We start from the raw sequence: 17275 nt of genomic DNA, 5'->3' as shown, positions 1-17275 counted from the left end.
ACCTGGCTGAGGTGGTGGCTGCTTTTCCCTGGTGTCTTGCCTCATCGAAGGGGCTCTGTGTCACCACTGCTCCCTCCTTGTTTGTCCTTCCCTCTGTTTTTGGGGTCTTTTTCCTAACCAGTAACAACATATATATTTTACATATAATGATACCTATGGCAATTACACATAGGGACATATCTATTATATTAAGTGTAGTAATAACAACTGTCTTAGGCTGGGCTCCCTTGGAAGCTGACCTTGAGATAGGGTTTGAGTGCTACTAGATGATTTGGGAGGCAGTCTCGGGGAGCATCGATGGGGCAGGAGGGGGAAGGCGAGATAGGGAAAGGAAGGAAGCCAACAGGGCAGGTTGAAGAGCCAGTTGTCGCTGTGGGCACCTGGGATGTGGTACCACGGAGGACCTCGAGGAGATTGCATCAAACACACTACAGAGTTCTTTCCCCCAGATGCAAAGAAGTTGGATTCTTTGTCACCAGCTGCCATCCTTCATTGGTTGAGGGCTGCTCCCAGCATCTTCCTGCCTGCAAGGCAGAGGCAGGCTCCTCGTGCTCAGTAAGAGTTGCTGGTGTGCATGAATGGGAAGTGCTGGGGACATGGGGTGCCCACAGCAGCCATAACTGGAATTGGAGCCTCTGCTGTGTGCTTGGCGCTTCACATGCATTTGCTGGCCTGCCTCTAGTTTCAGGGATTTTTCAGAGGAGGAAAGAAGAGAGTAAGCAGCTTGCCTAAGGCCACACAGCTTGTTGGGTGGCCCGTTTACTCCAGAGCCTAAACCATTTTGCTGCTGCTTGCTTTGAGGTGTCCTGTCTGGCCCCTGGTTCACTGTAGTTGGCCTTCGTGGCCCTGGCCTTGGGGACATCTCTCATGAGCTGCTCTCCTGTGGAGCTCCAGTTTCTTTCACCTAGTCACCAAAGGGCTGTGTGTTAGACACCACAGGAACACAGAACAGGAGTCACTATGAAGCCCACTTTTCTGAGGACATGCCTGGGGATCAGAGAGGTTGAGAGGGCTGCCCAAAGACCCACAGCGGGAGAGTGATGGAGTGAGCTCCTGGGTCACTGGATTTTCCCAGCAGTGTGTTTTCACTGTGTTGGAGTTTGGTGAAACGGGCATCTACCGCTGGGTGAGCATAAACTGGTGACATCTTAATGGTGGACAATGTGGTTAATATCAATCAAAATGACAAATGCTTATGGCCATACACCCAGCAATTCCACTTCTGAGAGTTCATCATGCTGATACACTTGCATGAGTATGAAATGGTTTATGTATCTAGTGGCTCTCTGCAGCTTTGTTTTGCTAGTTAAAAGACTGAAAATAACCTAAATGACCACTGGTAGGAAACTGGCTAAAAACAGTGTGGGCCACCCATGCAATGAAATGCCACGCAGCCATGAAGAAGATGGGGACGCTTACTGTGGATTAATTTGTTAGAAGAAAAAAAAAACCCAAGGGTGCAGTGTGCTGAAGTTGTGCAAAAAAAGAAAATGTATGTGTGTGTGATTGTTGCTGCCTGTCTCTGATAAGACACCCAAGAAACTGGCAATGCTGATTGTCTTTGGGAGGGGACTGGGATCCTGGGGCCAGGGGAGGAAAGGAGACTTTTTCTGACTGCCTTCTAATATCTTTTGAATGCCAAATCATGTAGATATATTGAATCTGTATATCTCAAAAAGAAATACAACTAAAAAATCTTAAGTTCTGTGAATTTTTTGTTATATTGCATTTCACTCTGAAATCCCAATGTCCTCATCTGTGAAATGATGAAAATAATATTTGTTTCAGAGAGCAGTGGCTGTGATGCCTATTCCTTTAGAGCACTTACCACTGCCCTTATACACTTACTTTTAAGAGCAGCTGATTGATCTGTCTCCACTGCTCAAGAGAAAGCACCATGAGGGCAGGACCTGTGTATTACTTGCTCAGCACTCTATCTCTGGGCCTGCGCCTGGTGGGTGCTAAACCAAAAATGTTTTTTTCAGTAAGTGAATGAGAGCACTTTGTTAATGGGAACATGCTCTTTATGTCTTTGCTATTATTATTGATAGGATCAAACTGCATGAGGCAGCGGTGCCTAGAAGCTCAGAGGCCCCACTCCAGCCGGACAGTCTAGGTTCAAATCTCAGCTCTGCCACTTCTTAGCTGTTTGACCAGGGGCAGGTCACTTAACTTCTCTGTGCTCCAATTTCTCATTAGCAATTGAGAATGGTGAAAGTACCTACCATATAGGGGTTTTGTGAGGGTCAAAATAGTTTGTACATGTACAGCCCTTAAAACAGTACTTGGCTCTCTGTCCATGTGACATATTTCTGTTTCCCATGACTTTGATACTTTTTCCATTATCATTATTCATCTTTATGATTCAGGCAAAACTTCTTTCAGAATTTGGGAAGACTCTTAGATAATAGTAGAAATACTTCTTTGCCTGTTCCCTCTACCTCTTTTATTTTTTATTTTAGAGATAGGGTCTTGCTCTGTTATCTAGGCTGGAATGCAGAGGCACAATCGTAGCTCACTATAACTTTGAACTCTGGGCTTAAAGGATCCTCTTGCTTCAGCCTCCCGAGTAGCTAGGACTACAGGTGCATGCCACCATGCTCAGTTAATTCTTAAATGCTTTGTAGAGATGGGGTCTCACTATGTTGCCTGGGCTGGCCTTGAACTCCTGGCCTCAAGTTCCAAAGCACTGGGATTACAGGTATGAGCCACCATGCCTGGCTTTCAATTCTTCCTTCCCTTAAACACGAAGGTGGCTCATTCCCTGACTGGGTTCTTATGTTTCTAGAGAATACCCACTGAGGAACAAAGCCTTCCTACTTTAGAGGATGGTTGGCTCCCAGGAGGCTTGAAAATCAGTTGGCTGGTCAGGGGGGCTTGGGAAGGCGCTTTTGTTACGTTAAATTAAGCTTAGCTTAAAGCTGCCCCCTTAAATATTTTAGTTGGGCCTAAAGGTTTCACCATACGTAGTAAACTGTAACTAAAGTGGATGTGTAAATAGGCTGTAGCCTACTCTTGTACCAGTCACTGAGTTTTGGCCAATCAAAGACAGCCTACTTTTCAAACTTGGTTCAAATAAGGCAAATGCCAGCCTATAATTAATCCAGCTGCTTATGTACCTCACTTTTATTTTCTGTACATCACTTTCTTTCTTCTTTTTTTTGGTCCATAAATCTTTTACCACGTGACAACACCAGGGTCTCTCTGAACCTATTCTGATTCTAGGGCTGCCGAGTTTGTGAATCATTCTTTCCTCAGTGAAACCCTGTTAAATTTAATTTGTCTATGGGTTTTTTTTATTACTTTATTTTTTATTATTATACTTTAAGTTCTAGGGTACATGTGCACAACGTGCAGGTTTGTTACATATGTATCCATGTGCCATGTTGGTATGCTGCACCCAGTAACTCGTCATTTACATTAGGTATATTTCCTATTGCTATCCCTCCCCCTTCCCCGCACCCCACAACAGGCCCCGGTGTGTGATGTTCCCCATCCTGTGTCCATGTGTTCTCATTGTTCAATTCCCACCTATGAGTGAGAACATGCGGTGTTCAGTTTTCTGTCCTTGTGATAGTTTGCTCAGAATGATGGTTTCCAGCTTCATCCATGTCCCTACAAAGGACATGAACTCATCCTTTTTTATGGCTGCATAGTATTCCGTGGTATATATGTGCCACATTTTCTTAATCCAGTCTATCATTGATGGACATTTGGATTGATTCCAAGTCTTTGCTATTGTGAATAGTGCTGCAATAAACATACGTGTGCATGTGTCTTTACAGCAGCATGATTTGTAATCCTTTGGGTATATACCCTATAATGGGATGGCTGGGTCAAATGGTATTTGTAGTTCTAGATCCTTGAGGAATTGCCACACTGTCTTCCACAATGGTTGGACTAGTTTACAGTCCCACCAACAGTGTAAAAGTGTTCCTCTTTTTCCACATCCTCTCCAGCCCCTGTTGTTTCCTGACTTTTTAATGATTGCCATTCCAACTGGTGTGAGATGGTATCTCATTGTGGTTTTGATTTGCATTTCTCTGATGGCCAGTGATGATGAGTATTTTTTCGTGTGTCTATTGGCTGCATAAATGTCTTCTTTTGAGGAGTGTCTGTTCATATCCTTTGCCCACTTTTTGATGGGGTTGTTTGATTTTTGCTTGTAAATTTGTTTAAGTTCTTTGTAGATCCTGGATATTAGCCCTTTGTCAGATGGGTGGATTGTAAAAATTTTCTCCCATTCTGTAGGTTGCCTGTTCACTCTGGTGGTAGTTTCTTTTGCTGTGCAGAAGCTCTTTAGTTTAATTAGATCCCATTTGTCAATTTTGTCTTTTGTTGCCATTGCATTTGGTGTTTTAGACATGAAGTCCTTGCCCGTGCCTATGTCCTGAAGGGTATTGCCTAGGTTTTCTTCTAGGGTTTTTATGGTTTTAGGTCTAACATTTAATTTTTGTATAAAGTGTAAGGAAGGGATCCAGTTTCAGCTTTCTACATATGGCTACCCAGTTTTCCAAGCACCATTTATTAAATAGGGAATCCTTTCCCCATTTCTTGCTTTTGTCAGGTTTGTCAAAGATCATATGATTGTAGATGTGTGGTATTATTTCCGGGGGCTCTATTCTGTTCCATTGGTCTATATCTCTGTTTTGGTTACCAGTACCATGCTGTTTTGGTTACTGTAGCCTTGTAGTATAGTTTGAAGTCAGGTAGCATGATGCCTCCAGATTTGTTCTTTTGGCTTAAGATTGTCTTGGCAATGCAGGTTCTTTTTTGGTTCCATCTGAACTTTAAAGTAGTTTTTTCCAATTTTGTGAAGAAAGTCATTGGTAGCTTGATGGGGATGGCAATGAATCTATAAATGACCTTGGGCTGTATGGCCTTTTTCATGATATTGATTCTTCCTATCCATGAGCATAGAATGTTCTTCCATTTGTTTGTGTCCTCTTTTATTTCATTGAGCAGTGGTTCGTAGTTCTCCTTGAAGAGGTCCTTCACATCCCTTATAAGTTGGATTCCTAGGTATTTTATTCTCTTTGAAGCAATTGTGAATGGGAGTTCACTCATGGTTTGGCTCTCTGTTTGTCTGTTATTGGTGCCTGCCTCTGTAGACTCCACCTCTAGGGGCAGGGCATAGCTGAACAAAAGGCAGCAGAAACTCCTGCAGACTTAAACATCCCTGTCTGACAGCTTTGAAGAGAGTAGTGGTTCTCCCAGCAAGGAGTTTGAGATCTGAGAACGGACAGACCGCCTCCTCAAGTGGGTCCCTGACCCCTGAGCAGCCTAACTGGGAGGCACCTCCCAGTAGGGGCCAACTGACACCTCATACGGCCAGGTGCCCCTCTGAGATGAAGCTTCCAGAGGAACGATCAGACAGCAACATTTGCCATTCTGCAATATTTTCTGTTCTGCAGCCTCTGCTGGTGATACCCAGGCAAACGAGGTCTGGAGTGGACCTCCAGCAAACTCCCAACAGACCTGCAACTGAGGGTCCTGACTGCTAGAAGGAAAACTAACAAACAGAAACGACATCCACACCAAAACCCCATCATCACAGACCAAAGGTAGATAAAACCACAAAGATGGGGAGAAACCAGAGCAGAAAAGCTGAAAATGGGTTTTCTTTTAACAGGTGGTGGCAGAAGTGGGATCCAAAGTAGAGCTTCTCGTAACCCCCAGAAGCACTGAGTGACCAAGTGTGACACCAGCTGGACTCATTGTGTCCATTGTTCTCTTGCAGCACCTGGGGCTCATGGGTAAGTTCTCTCTTGGAGTCTGAAGCTCCACAGATTTATGTTTAGAGCTATCTAAGTTTGAGCAAAATTTTAAGTCTGAGCAGGATTTGGATGTCATAACAAACTGGACTAGGTCCAGGATCAAATTCAATGAAATAATTAACTGGCTTGGATCCAGTTAGAGACCTCAGATGTCTGACTGAGCCAGCCAGAAATTGGCAGTAAATGGTAATACTACAGGGGGTGTGAACTTTGGCTTTTGGAGATTCGCAGGGATTTTTGTGTTCTATTCCCTTTGTTTCTTTTTCTTGTGCACTTAGTTAGGGAAAAAATTACAGACTAAGTTGATCAAGGGAATCTGAGAGCCAAAGCCAAGATTCAAGGTAAAAATGGGATCCTTACTTTCTGAAGAATTGAGTATTCTACTTTCTGGCTATGCCTACCCATACATATAGAAGTATTAGGCCTTGGAAGCAACAAATACTTACAGAAATGGCAAAATCTTACTGAAGGTAATTAGAATTACAGTGAAATGTTCCAAATGAACAATACTGCACTTTGAGAAGTGCATTTAAAAGTGAGGGCTCCTGAATTAGTCTCATCCAGGGATGCCTATGGCTGTGCAGAAACTTCTATAAAGATTTCAATGTTTTTACTCCCTCTTTTAAAATAAACTTTAAAAAAATTTATTTAAAAAGTTTTTTTTTGTAGAGATGGGGATCTCGCTTTGTTACCCAGGCTGGTCTTGAACTCCTGGACTCAAGTGATTTTCCTGCCTCAGCCTCCCAAAGTGCTGAAATTACAGGTGTGAGCCACCATGTCTGGCCCTTAAAAAGACAAGGCAAATAAAAAGCTTAAGTGCCTAATTGATGAGAAAAATTGAATCTGTTAACCTTTTGGCTTAGTTACTATCCCACCCCTTTCTTTTCAAATGTGAAAAGAAAGGTCTCCAGGATAAAGGGTTTATACAAGGTAGGCCCTCAGGGAAAGTAGGCTTGCTTCTTTTTCAGATCTGTACATGCTGAAACCAGGCACAGAGAATATTTTCTTTGCCTTATTCTAAATGAGTTCTACTCTGAGCTCAGTAAATTGAGTTAAGAAATAATGGTTAAGTTGAAAAGACAGCCTATTGGCTGGGTGTGGTGGCTTATCCTGTAATCCCAACACTTTGGGAGGCCAAGGCAGGCAGATCACGAGGTCAGGAGACTGAGACCATCCTGGCCAACATGGTGAAGCCCTCTTTCTACTAAAAGGCAAAAAATTAGCCGGGCGTGGTGGTACGTGCCTGTAGTCTCAGCTACTTGGGAGGCTGAGGCAAGGGAATTGCTTGATCCCTGGAGGTGGAGGTTGTAGTGAGCCGAGATTGTGACACTGCACTCCAGCCTGGGGCCACAGCAAGACTCTGTCTCAAAAAAAAAAAAAAAAAAAAAAAAGACAGCGTATTGAACTAAATAGATCTCCAAGATATTAATATACCTTTCTGACATTTAGCCGGCTATCCTGAAACCCTTTCATAAGAGAAATTTAGATCTATAAAGGAAATCTCCATTTGTAAGGGTGTCTGTACACCAGACACTCTTATCATTGTCTTAAATTTACATAACAAGCCTTACCTTTGCTTCTTTTTTTTTTTTGGACACAGAGTCTCGCTCTGTCACCCAGGCTGGAGTGCAGTGGCACTGTCTCAGCTCACTGCAAGCTCCACCTCCTGGGTTCACGCCATTCTCCTGCCTCAGCCTCCCAAGTAGCTGGGACTACAGTTGCCCACCACCATGCCCGGCTAATTATTTTGTATTTTTAGTAGAGACGGGGTTTCACTGTGTTAGCCAGGATGGTCTTAATCTCCTGACCTCATGATCCACCCACCTCAGCCTCCCAAAGTGCTGGGATTACAGGCATGAGCCACTGCATGGGCCTATGACATATATTTTTATATGTAATAGTATTGAGTGAGTCTGTGGTATATCTTAGAGTGTAGGACATTGAGCCATTGGTTCCTGGTTGCTGGTGGCTCAGTGGTAAATTGCTGGCCAATAAGATGATGCTTTTTTCAGGATGTGCTACACATTCCTTCTCTTTGTCAGTATCCCTTTGTTTTCTTCCTCTTGTTGGTTTCAATCACTAGGACTAGTCAGAGTGATGACCCCAGCTGTTTTCAGCTCCCACCTTGGCTCTGCCGCATCTAGAAGCAACCCAGCTGAGTTGTAGAGAAGCAGCGTGTAAAAACAAACAGATTATTCTGCCCTTCTTTCTTCTCGATGACTGACCCCACCCCTTTACAGTTGAATGATGCTTGAAAATTTTCAAAGTGCTCTTCATCTTTCACCTCATTAGATCTCTCTGATAGACCTGTCTTTCATCTCATTAGATCCCTCTAATAGACCTGTGAGTTAGAGCAGGCAACTTCAATTTAAGTCGGAAAGTGAGGCACAGCGATGCATCCTCCCTTGCTTAGCAAGGCAGTAGAAGAGCAGGGATTTGGCCCCAGGTCTCCAGTGTTTTTCCTACTTGACTCTCAACCTGTTATTGAGGACGTTAACTAGCTTTAATTCTTCAGCTAGGATGGGTAAAAGCAGTGCTTTCAAAACTATGGGATGCAGCCCAATAGTGAAATCAATTTAATGAATGCAACCGGTTTTTACAAATAAAATAGAACAGACTGGATAATATCAAAGCACATTGCACATAAAGATAAGTATCACTTAGTAAAACTTTTCATGTGATTGTGCTGCTAGTTTTGTTTCCCAGGCTTTGGCTGTTGCTTGGTCTGGAACGGATTCAAATACCTTTAGGCTTGAATTTTGGATGCTGTGAGCCTTATCAGTTGCTTCCACCTGAGTTTTAGGAAGATTCGATTTCAGTGACAAATTGTTGGAAAGTGGTGTTCTTCCACACCTGCTAATCCAAGGCAGAAATGTGCCTCAAAGATGTGATAGGATCGCCAAAGTACTTACAATATTGGGCTTGAAAAAAAAGAACCCCTTTTCCCTCAAAACCCACTGGATATCTCTGCCTAGAAAAGCTAGAACCAAAAAGATCATAAGCAGCTATTAGCATAATGGTAGCATGTGATTTTAAAGAAAGAGTAATATTTTTATCCTTTGCTCTGAGCATTTGACAAATAAACACACAGATCAGATAGTTGCTGCCAGGGGTCAAGGAAAATGTGGACAAGCCTGTGCTGGGCAGAAGCTTGGTGCTGGAAGAGGGCAAGAGCAGATATAGTTCGAGGAGTGAATGTGACTCCTAGGGCTGAGAAGCAGGACAGCGTCAGTCCTGAAAAAGGCTGCTTCATAACCTGGGGAGTCATTAAGGAGTGGAGTTATGTAGGGCAAGGCAGGACCAATGACCCATACCATGGAGGAGGGGAAGGTAGAGAGGATCTGTTCCCAGTAGCCGCTGCCTGGCAGGCTTACAGGCAGTTTCCATTGAATATCTGGACACATGGTTATGAGTATGAATGCTTAAGTCGTCAATTTACATTGCGTCATTGAGAAAAACCAATAAATGGAAGCCAATCAATCAGGAAAGATGGTTTATAAATAATAAATATACTTTTAACATGGAGTGCCCTTTCTAATTGATTGCCTATTTGGCTAGCTTTTCTTGAAGATGTCCAGTGGGAGAATCACATACACATAAATCATACTCAGTCGAAGAGAGAATATTCTTTTAAGGATGTAGGTTTTGTCTGTGATTTTTACTACATATGTCAACTTTTTTCCCCTGTTGGACCGTATCTCTGAAATGACAATGGAAAATATGATTTACAAATCATTTTACATAAAACTTTTTCAACTGATAATCTAAAAAACCAGTGATAATGAACTAGATAACTGGTGAACTGAAGATTGATTACATGTAGAAGTAAAAGATAAGTAACAGTAGAGGAAGAGATGCAAAATGACTCGGGACCTATGAAGATGTCAGGCTGGGGGTGGGCAGACAGGCACAGGCAGGTGAGACAGAGAGAGAGAAAGAGAAGGAGCATTTCCTAGTGGCCTCAACTTTTGCCTTTGGTTCTCTTGGAAACTTTTCTCCCTCCAGCACTGACCTCCCGTAGTCCAAACCCTGTGGTTCCCAGGAAACTTGATTCCTTCTCATGTGATATTGACTTATTAAGCCTGGATTCATTAAAAAAAAAACCTATATATTTCTACACACATAAAAACATACAGAAAAATACTAGTAAAAATATGCAAATAATAAACATATAAAGTGTAATGTATAGATATAAACAAATGTATATATGAAATGTAAATATGTATATAAAATATTAACATATAAATTATATATAAAACATACATATATGTGGCTGGGCACGGTAGCTCACACCTGTAATCCCAGCACTTTGGGAGGCTGAGGTGGGCAGATCACCTGATGTTGGGAGTTTGAGACCAGCCTGACCAACATGGAGAAACCCCGTCTCTACTAAAAACAAAAAATTAGCTGGGCATGGTGGTGCATGCCTGCAATTCCAGCTACTAGGGAGGCTGAGGCAGGAGAATTACTTGAACTCAGGAGGCAGAGGTTGTGGTGAGCTGAGATCGTGCCATTGCACTCCAGCCTGGGCAGCAAGAGTGAAACTGTGCCTCAAAAAAAAAAAAAAAAACAACAAAACAACAAAAAAAACATACATATATGTATATGTGTATCTATCTATCTATCATCTATCTATCTATCCTCTGCAGATCCCACACCAGCCGAAGGCTCTTACCAAAAGGACAGTAGAGGTGTTGCTGGTCACATAGGCACACATGGCCCATGACACAACCTCTTCCTTTCTTGCTTGTGTTTTCCTCCCCCTGTGGACCCTGTGGCTGGCTGCCCTTCCTGTTGCTACATCGAGCCCTCTGGTGGTGAAGGCTGATCAGGAGAAGGCTGCAGTCATGGCTGGACTGGGAGAGGGCTGAGGGGATTGTGGGGATGCAGCTTTTGAGTCCAAAGCAATGGCAAACAAACAGCAAGGATTGCTTTGTAATGGGCCACTCCAGAGAGGAGGAGAAACACTAGCCCATGTGCTCCACTGGTCCAAAGGCGCATTAACCACTAACCCCACAACCACACCCTCTCCCTCCTTCTTAAATCTTAGAGTTACCATGGATGGGCACTGAGGGGCTGGAGTCTCTTGAAGACAGCCCAGTTTGACAGCTGGTGTTTGCCTTTCAGGGGATGTGCCAAGGACAGAAATATCTCCATGGAGATTTTCCTTTCTCTGCTTCCATGTTTTCCCCAATGGTGACAAAGTTGCACCATGCCTTATTGATAAACTGTGAAGCAGAGATAAAAGATATCTGTTATTATACCATTTAGGTCAAACGTTCAGTAAAGGACTCCATCTCCCACCCTCAGCCTCTCTCTGGCCAGCTGCATGATGGGAGGGAGCATGTCCTAAAAGACAAAAGGCTTGCATGAGTCTGTTCCATCAATGCTATAAAATCAGAGGTCCTGAGAGCCGAGCCTTGCTGGTATGGGCTGCTGACCAGTGGCCACTGGCACATAGGAGAATTAGATTGAGCATCTGGTCAACTAAACTCTACAATAACCACTGGATGCATTTCAGTGTTGTGTGTCTGGATTTCAGTAGCATCGGACATTGGGTTGTAAATTGCAGAGCAGTGAGGCCAGAAGTGTCCAAGTTGCTTAGACCTTCTTAGGGGGGCATCCAGTGGTAACTTAAACAATTTTTTCAGCCAGGCTTGGTGGCTCATGCCTGTAATCCCAGCACTTTGGGAGGCTGAGGCAGGTGGATCATGCGGTCAGTAGTTCAAAGCCAGCCTGGCCAAGATGGTGAAACCCCGTCTCTACTAAAAGTACAAAAAATTAGCCGGGCATGGTGGCAGGCGCCTGCAATCCCAGCTACTCTGGAGGCTGAGGCAGAGAACTGCTTGAACCCGGGAGGCGGAGGTTGCAGTGAGTTGAGATGGCACCACTGCATTCCAGCCTGGGTGACAGAGTGAGACTCTGTCTCAAAAAAAAAAAAAAAAAAAAAAATTTTTTTTTTCTAGGGTAGGGGGTTTTGGGGCAGCAATCAGGTTGGAAGGATTTTGTTCTGATGCTGTATTTGTGCTGGCCTTAGTAAGACTGAGAAAGTCTCAGTTTCCCCATGTCAGAAAAAGGTGGGTAGTTGATGGAGACTAGGGGAATGTGTGACTAAAGTACCTCCACCCCCTTGCTGTTGCCAGCAGAGTCAGCCACGCTGTGATTTAGGAGACAGCCCTAATATTCAGACTAGAAATGGGCAAATCTCATGATCAGTTTGAAGAAAGGATTATGCACTGCATTCTTTATTTCAAAAAACAGTTCTGTCTTGAAGTTGTCTGTCTTTGCTGCCATCTTTCTTACTTCTTTTAGATAAGTGCCTTCATGTTGCCAGCGTCGTCTAACTTCCTGAATTTTCACCAGAATCTGGCTGATGGCATTTTTCTGATTCATTGTCTTTACGCAAGAACAATATTGATGGACAGAGCATGACCTTAAGCCTGCTTCTGTGACCATCCTTGTGTCCTCAGCCACCACGCAGACCTTGACATTGACCCTCAGAATCCTTTGCAATTAAGCCCTTTGGCCACTTATATTGGGTTTATAATCTATATTTATACCAAGAGAGTTTATTTTTGCCTGAGGCCCTTTTAGTTTGAAAAATTCTTATCAGGCCCGACTTTCTCATTTGTAGTTGAGGAAAGTGATTCTCAGGGAAGTTAAGTGAATTTATCTCAGAAACACAGCCATTTAGGAGGACTTTTTTTTACATTAATATGTGAAATTATGTGAAAATGTGCTCTGGCACCTTATTTATTCTGTCTTGCACGGAACTTGGTAAGAGGTGGGAAAGTGAGTGAGTGAGTATTGTTTGCCCAACCAGCTTCCTTTCCCCTTTTTGTGGTAATGTTTCCCAAAGGAAATATCTTTTCCCCAATGCGTGCTGGCTTTTGGGGCTTTCAATCAAAATGTCCTACCCACCTAGGCTGGACAGTTAGATTCACTTTGAGGACCTTGAGTCCTTTTTTTTTTTTTTTTTTTTGTAGAGATGGGATTTCACCATGTTGCCAGGCTGGTCTCCAACCCCTGAGCACAAGCAATCTGTCTGCCTTGGCCTCCCAAAGTGCTGGGATTACAGGCGTGAGCCGCCGAGCTTGGCTTATGGACCTTGAGTCCTGAGTGGGAGGGGGAAATGTTTGGGTTCCATATTTATATCAGCAGTGAGGCCCCAGTGAACTATCAATCAGCCCCAGCTCCCCAGACCCCTAAGGGTCTGGTCCCTAACTTTTCTTGGGCTGATGGTTCAGGCCTACATTGCATACTGCCAGCCATCCTGTGTTTTTCTAATGGATTTCCATTTTACTTAAGAGAGGCAATTTTGGTTGTTTGCATAATGGTTATCCTAAGTAATGGACTTCAGAAAATAAAATCATTGTCCTTGGGTTGTGCTTCATCATGGTGTTCAAAGAGAAGATGGCTGAGTGTGGGGATGGCCAGGTTCATGGTCTGTGTCATGCATCCTTGAGAGATGATCCTGAATTGTGTCAGGATTCTCTTTCTCTAAAGACAATGCTCCAACCAGTACTCCAAGGTGTTTAGCTAACATGGAGCCCCTGATGCATGAAAAATGCTTAAGTTAATTTTCTTAACGTCTGCCCTTGGCTTTCTCAGATTGATAAGCCATTCCCTACTGTACAATTCCTTTTGCTAAATTCAAATTTTTGCTTTTGTTTTGTTTGCTTCCAACCTTTTCTGGTCAGTTTGCTTAGGTAACTCAATCGCTTACGGCTGAAACCCTTCATTTGCTTGCTCAGAAGGCTTGGAATAAGGGGAGAGAAGAATGAATCCAGGAATGGTTTGTGACAGATATTGGACCTCTGAGCTGCGTGATTCTGACGTTGTTCTGAACAATACAAATGTGGCTGAGCAGTCCAGTCACAGCAGAATCTAATCCTAACCTGCCAGAGGGAGGATTAATGACTCAGAAAGTAGTCTGAGTCTGACAACATAAGGAAAAGCTTCTTGCCTGTGTTCCTGGATGATTTTGTCAGTTATTCACTCCTGTCACTGGTCCTAAAGTCATTTGGATAATGTGCACATGGTATCTGCTCAAAATAACTCTGGGTTATTTTGAAGGAGGAAGGAGTTACCGAGAGGACTTCACTCTCCCACACCAATATGGAGACCCTTAGAAGCCACCTCGACTCCTTTCTCATCTTCTTCTCTAACATGAAGGATAGACTGAGGGCAGGGCTGGCTCCTATCACCAAGTTCCATTGGGCAGGAGGCCTCAGTGAGTCCTGGAGGCCCCAGGCTGCTACTTTGGAGGGGTCAGACAAAAAAATAAGTGGCAAGATAAGTCACTAGGAATTTGTGAAGGTAGTGGCATTTGGGCGTGTGTAGAATTCAGACCTACCCATAAGGTGGGAAAAGTTATCCCAGACAGAGATGGATGCCATGTAGTTATGTTATTACTTAGTGGTAGTATTTTATGTAGTCCTGTATAATTTTCTGTATCCTTCATAAGATTATTCACATTTTGAAAGTAGATTGTGTTAGTTTTGTGTTGCTATAAAGGAATACCTGAGGTTTGGTAATTTATAAAGAAAAAGAGGTTTCTTTGGTTCATGGTTCTGCAGAACACACAATAAGTGCGGTTCCAGTTTCTGCTTCTGGTGGGGCCTCAGGAAGCTTACAATCATGGTGGAGGGTGAAGGGGGAGCAGCATGTCACACAGTGAGAGAGGACGCAAGAGAGAAGCCAGGGTCTTTGAACAACCAACTTGTGTATGAACTCATTACTGCAAAGAGGGCACCAAGCCATTCATGAGGGATCCACCCCCATGACTCAAACACCTCCTACCAGGCTCCATCTCCAACACTGGGGATCACATTTCAACATGAAATTAGGTGGGGATAAACATCCAAACCATATCATTCTACCCATGGCTCCCAAATCTCATGTCCTTCTCACATTGCAAAGTACAATCATCCCTTCCCAAGAGCCTCCAAGTCCTAACTCATTCCTGCATCAACTCAATCAAATCCAAAGTCCAAATTCTCATCTGAGATTCAAGGCAAGTTCCTTCCACCTATGAGCCTGTAAGACCAAAAACAAGTTATTTACTTTGAAGACACAATGGCGGTACAGGCATTGGGTAAACATTCCCCTTCCGAAAGGGAGAAATTGGCCAAAAGAAAGGGGTAACAGGATTCACACAAGTCTGAAATCCAGCAGGGCAGGCATTAAAGCTTAAAGCTCCAAAATAATCCTTGACTCAATGTTTTGCATCCTAGTATGAGGGGTGGGCTCCCAAGGCCTTGAACAGCTCTGTCCCTGTGGATTTGCCATGCTGAGGTTGTAAGCTGCCTGTGGCTCTACCATTCTGGGGTCTGGAGGGTGGCACTTCCGTTCCCACAGCTCCACTAGGCAGTGCCCTGGTAGGGACTCTGTGTGGAAGCTCCAACCTCATATTTTCTCTTGGGACTGCCCTAGTGAAGTCACCCTGTGGGGGCTCCACCCCTGAGGCAGGCTTCTGCCTGGTTACCCAGGCTTTCCCATACATCTTCTGAAATCCAGGGGAAGCTGCCAAGCCTCCTTCACTCTTGCATTTTGTGCACCTACAGGCTTAACACCACATAGAAGCTGCCAAGGCTTATGGCTTGTACCCACTAAAGTGGCAGCCCAAGTTTTAACTGATGCCGTTAGAACTCTGGTTGGAGCTGGAGCAGTTAGAATATGTGGAGCAGTGTCCTAAAGTTTAGCAGGGCAGCAGGCTCCAACCTGGCTCCTCAAACCATTCCATTCTCCTGGGCCTCTGGGCTTGTGATGAGAGGGACTATCCCAAAGATTTCTGAAATACCTTCAAGGCCTTTTCCTCATTTTCTTGGCTATTAGCACCTGGCTCCCTTTTAGTCATGCTAATCTCTTTGGTAAGTGGTTGCTCCACATCCCTTTTGGATTCCTCCCCTGAAAGTGTTCTTTCCTTCTATTATCACATGGCCAGGTTGTGAATTTTTCAAACTTTTATTTTCTGCTTCCCTTTTAATGGTAAATTCTAAGTTTAAGTAATTTCTTTGCTCCTGTATTTGATCGTTGGCTTTTAGAAGCAGCCATGCTATATCTTGAATGCTTTGCTGCTTAGGAATTATTTCCACCAGATACCCTAAGTCATCACTCTTAAGTTCAACTTTCCACATATCCCCAGGACATGGACACAATACAGCCAAGCTCTTTGCTAGGGTGTAACAAGGGTGACCTTTAATCCAGTTCCCAATAAATTCCTCATTTCCATCTGAGACTTCATCAGCCTGGCCTTCACTGTCTATATTTCTATCAGCATTTTGGTCACAACTACTTAACCAGTCTCTAAGAAGTTCTGAACCTTCCCTCATTTTCCTGTCTTCTTCTGAGACCTCAAACTCATCTAACTTCTACCCAAGCAGTTCCAAGGTTGCTTCCACATTTTCAGGTATCTTTATAGCAATGCCCCACTTTTTGGTACCAATAAGGGAGAGCAGGGATGTTACATAATGAGAGAGGAAGCAAGAGAGATACCAGGTTCTTTAAACAACCAGCTCTTGCATGAACTCATTACCATGGGGAAGTCACCAAGCCATTCATGAGTGATCCACCCCCATGACGCAAATACCTCCCGTAAGACTTCACCTCCAACATTGGGGATCACATTTCAACATGAGACTGGAAGGGGACAAACATTCAAACTATATCACAGGGGTCTTAGAGTGAATCTTTCTCAGTGTCTTTTAGCACAGTGATGGACATGTAGAATGTGCTAGATTAAAACATGCACAATGATTGGCTGGGTTCTATTCCCATGGTGAAATGTCCTTCCCTCTGTTTACAGCTAAATTTAACTTTGACCTGCTGGGGTCAAACTGCAGCCAGGGATTGATTGCTTTTAACTCCACCAACTTTATACGATGGGCCAGGAGCATCTAGCTATTATAAACCAATGTGGATCCTGCTTCTTTTCCCCAGCAGCCTCTGAGCAGCTGTCAGGTGCCACTGATTCCAAGTCAATTTCTGGGCCTCAGATTTATTGGGTGAGTCATTGGCAACCTCTGAATGATTTCCAGTGAGCCAGTCACCTGGAACACGATTTTTGAATGAAAAGTTCATATATTGTTTGGAAAGAATATGGCAGTTATGGCTAAAGAGTCAGAGAGGAGGAAATGGTAGAGGTTGGCATGTGGGGTGGTGGCGCATGAAATGGAAATCTTTCCAGTTAAGTGGAAGAGCAAAACTCAGCACATAAATGTTTCACTTAGATGGTCGTCTAAGATCAAGCTACAACCTGGAGTTCTCTGATTCCTGGGATGAGCTAGCAGTTGGTGTACTTTCTAGTGTAGATACATTTGATTGAGAAGAAGGAAGATAGAAATGAGTCCAAACTGTCACCCTGAAGAGTTGTAGGCAGGTGGTCAGATCTGAAACTTCCTAAAATCACCTTTGCAATGGACACGGTTGGCCTTCTTTAGGGCTTGGAATGCAAGAATTTCACTTATTAGAGATTCTTTTTTTTAAGCATTGCCCTC

At 43.6% G+C, this 17275-nt stretch overlaps 1 protein-coding gene across 2 annotated transcripts in view; it reads left to right on the top strand.

The window, feature by feature from the left end:
- The window catches only part of LOC101141483 (histone H2A.V-like), a 152078-nt gene that overhangs the window by 78340 nt on the left and 56463 nt on the right, over positions 1-17275 (top strand). For both annotated transcript variants that reach the window (XR_002002921.3, XR_010131081.1), the window contains exon 2: positions 5633-5756. The gene's annotated coding sequence lies outside the window, so the exon portion shown is untranslated. The remainder of the gene's footprint in view (positions 1-5632; positions 5757-17275) is intronic.

This window comes from Gorilla gorilla, chromosome 16, assembly GCF_029281585.2.
Source record: "Gorilla gorilla gorilla isolate KB3781 chromosome 16, NHGRI_mGorGor1-v2.1_pri, whole genome shotgun sequence".
NCBI lineage: Eukaryota > Metazoa > Chordata > Mammalia > Primates > Hominidae > Gorilla > Gorilla gorilla.
This window is presented reverse-complemented; position numbering and strand designations above follow the sequence as displayed.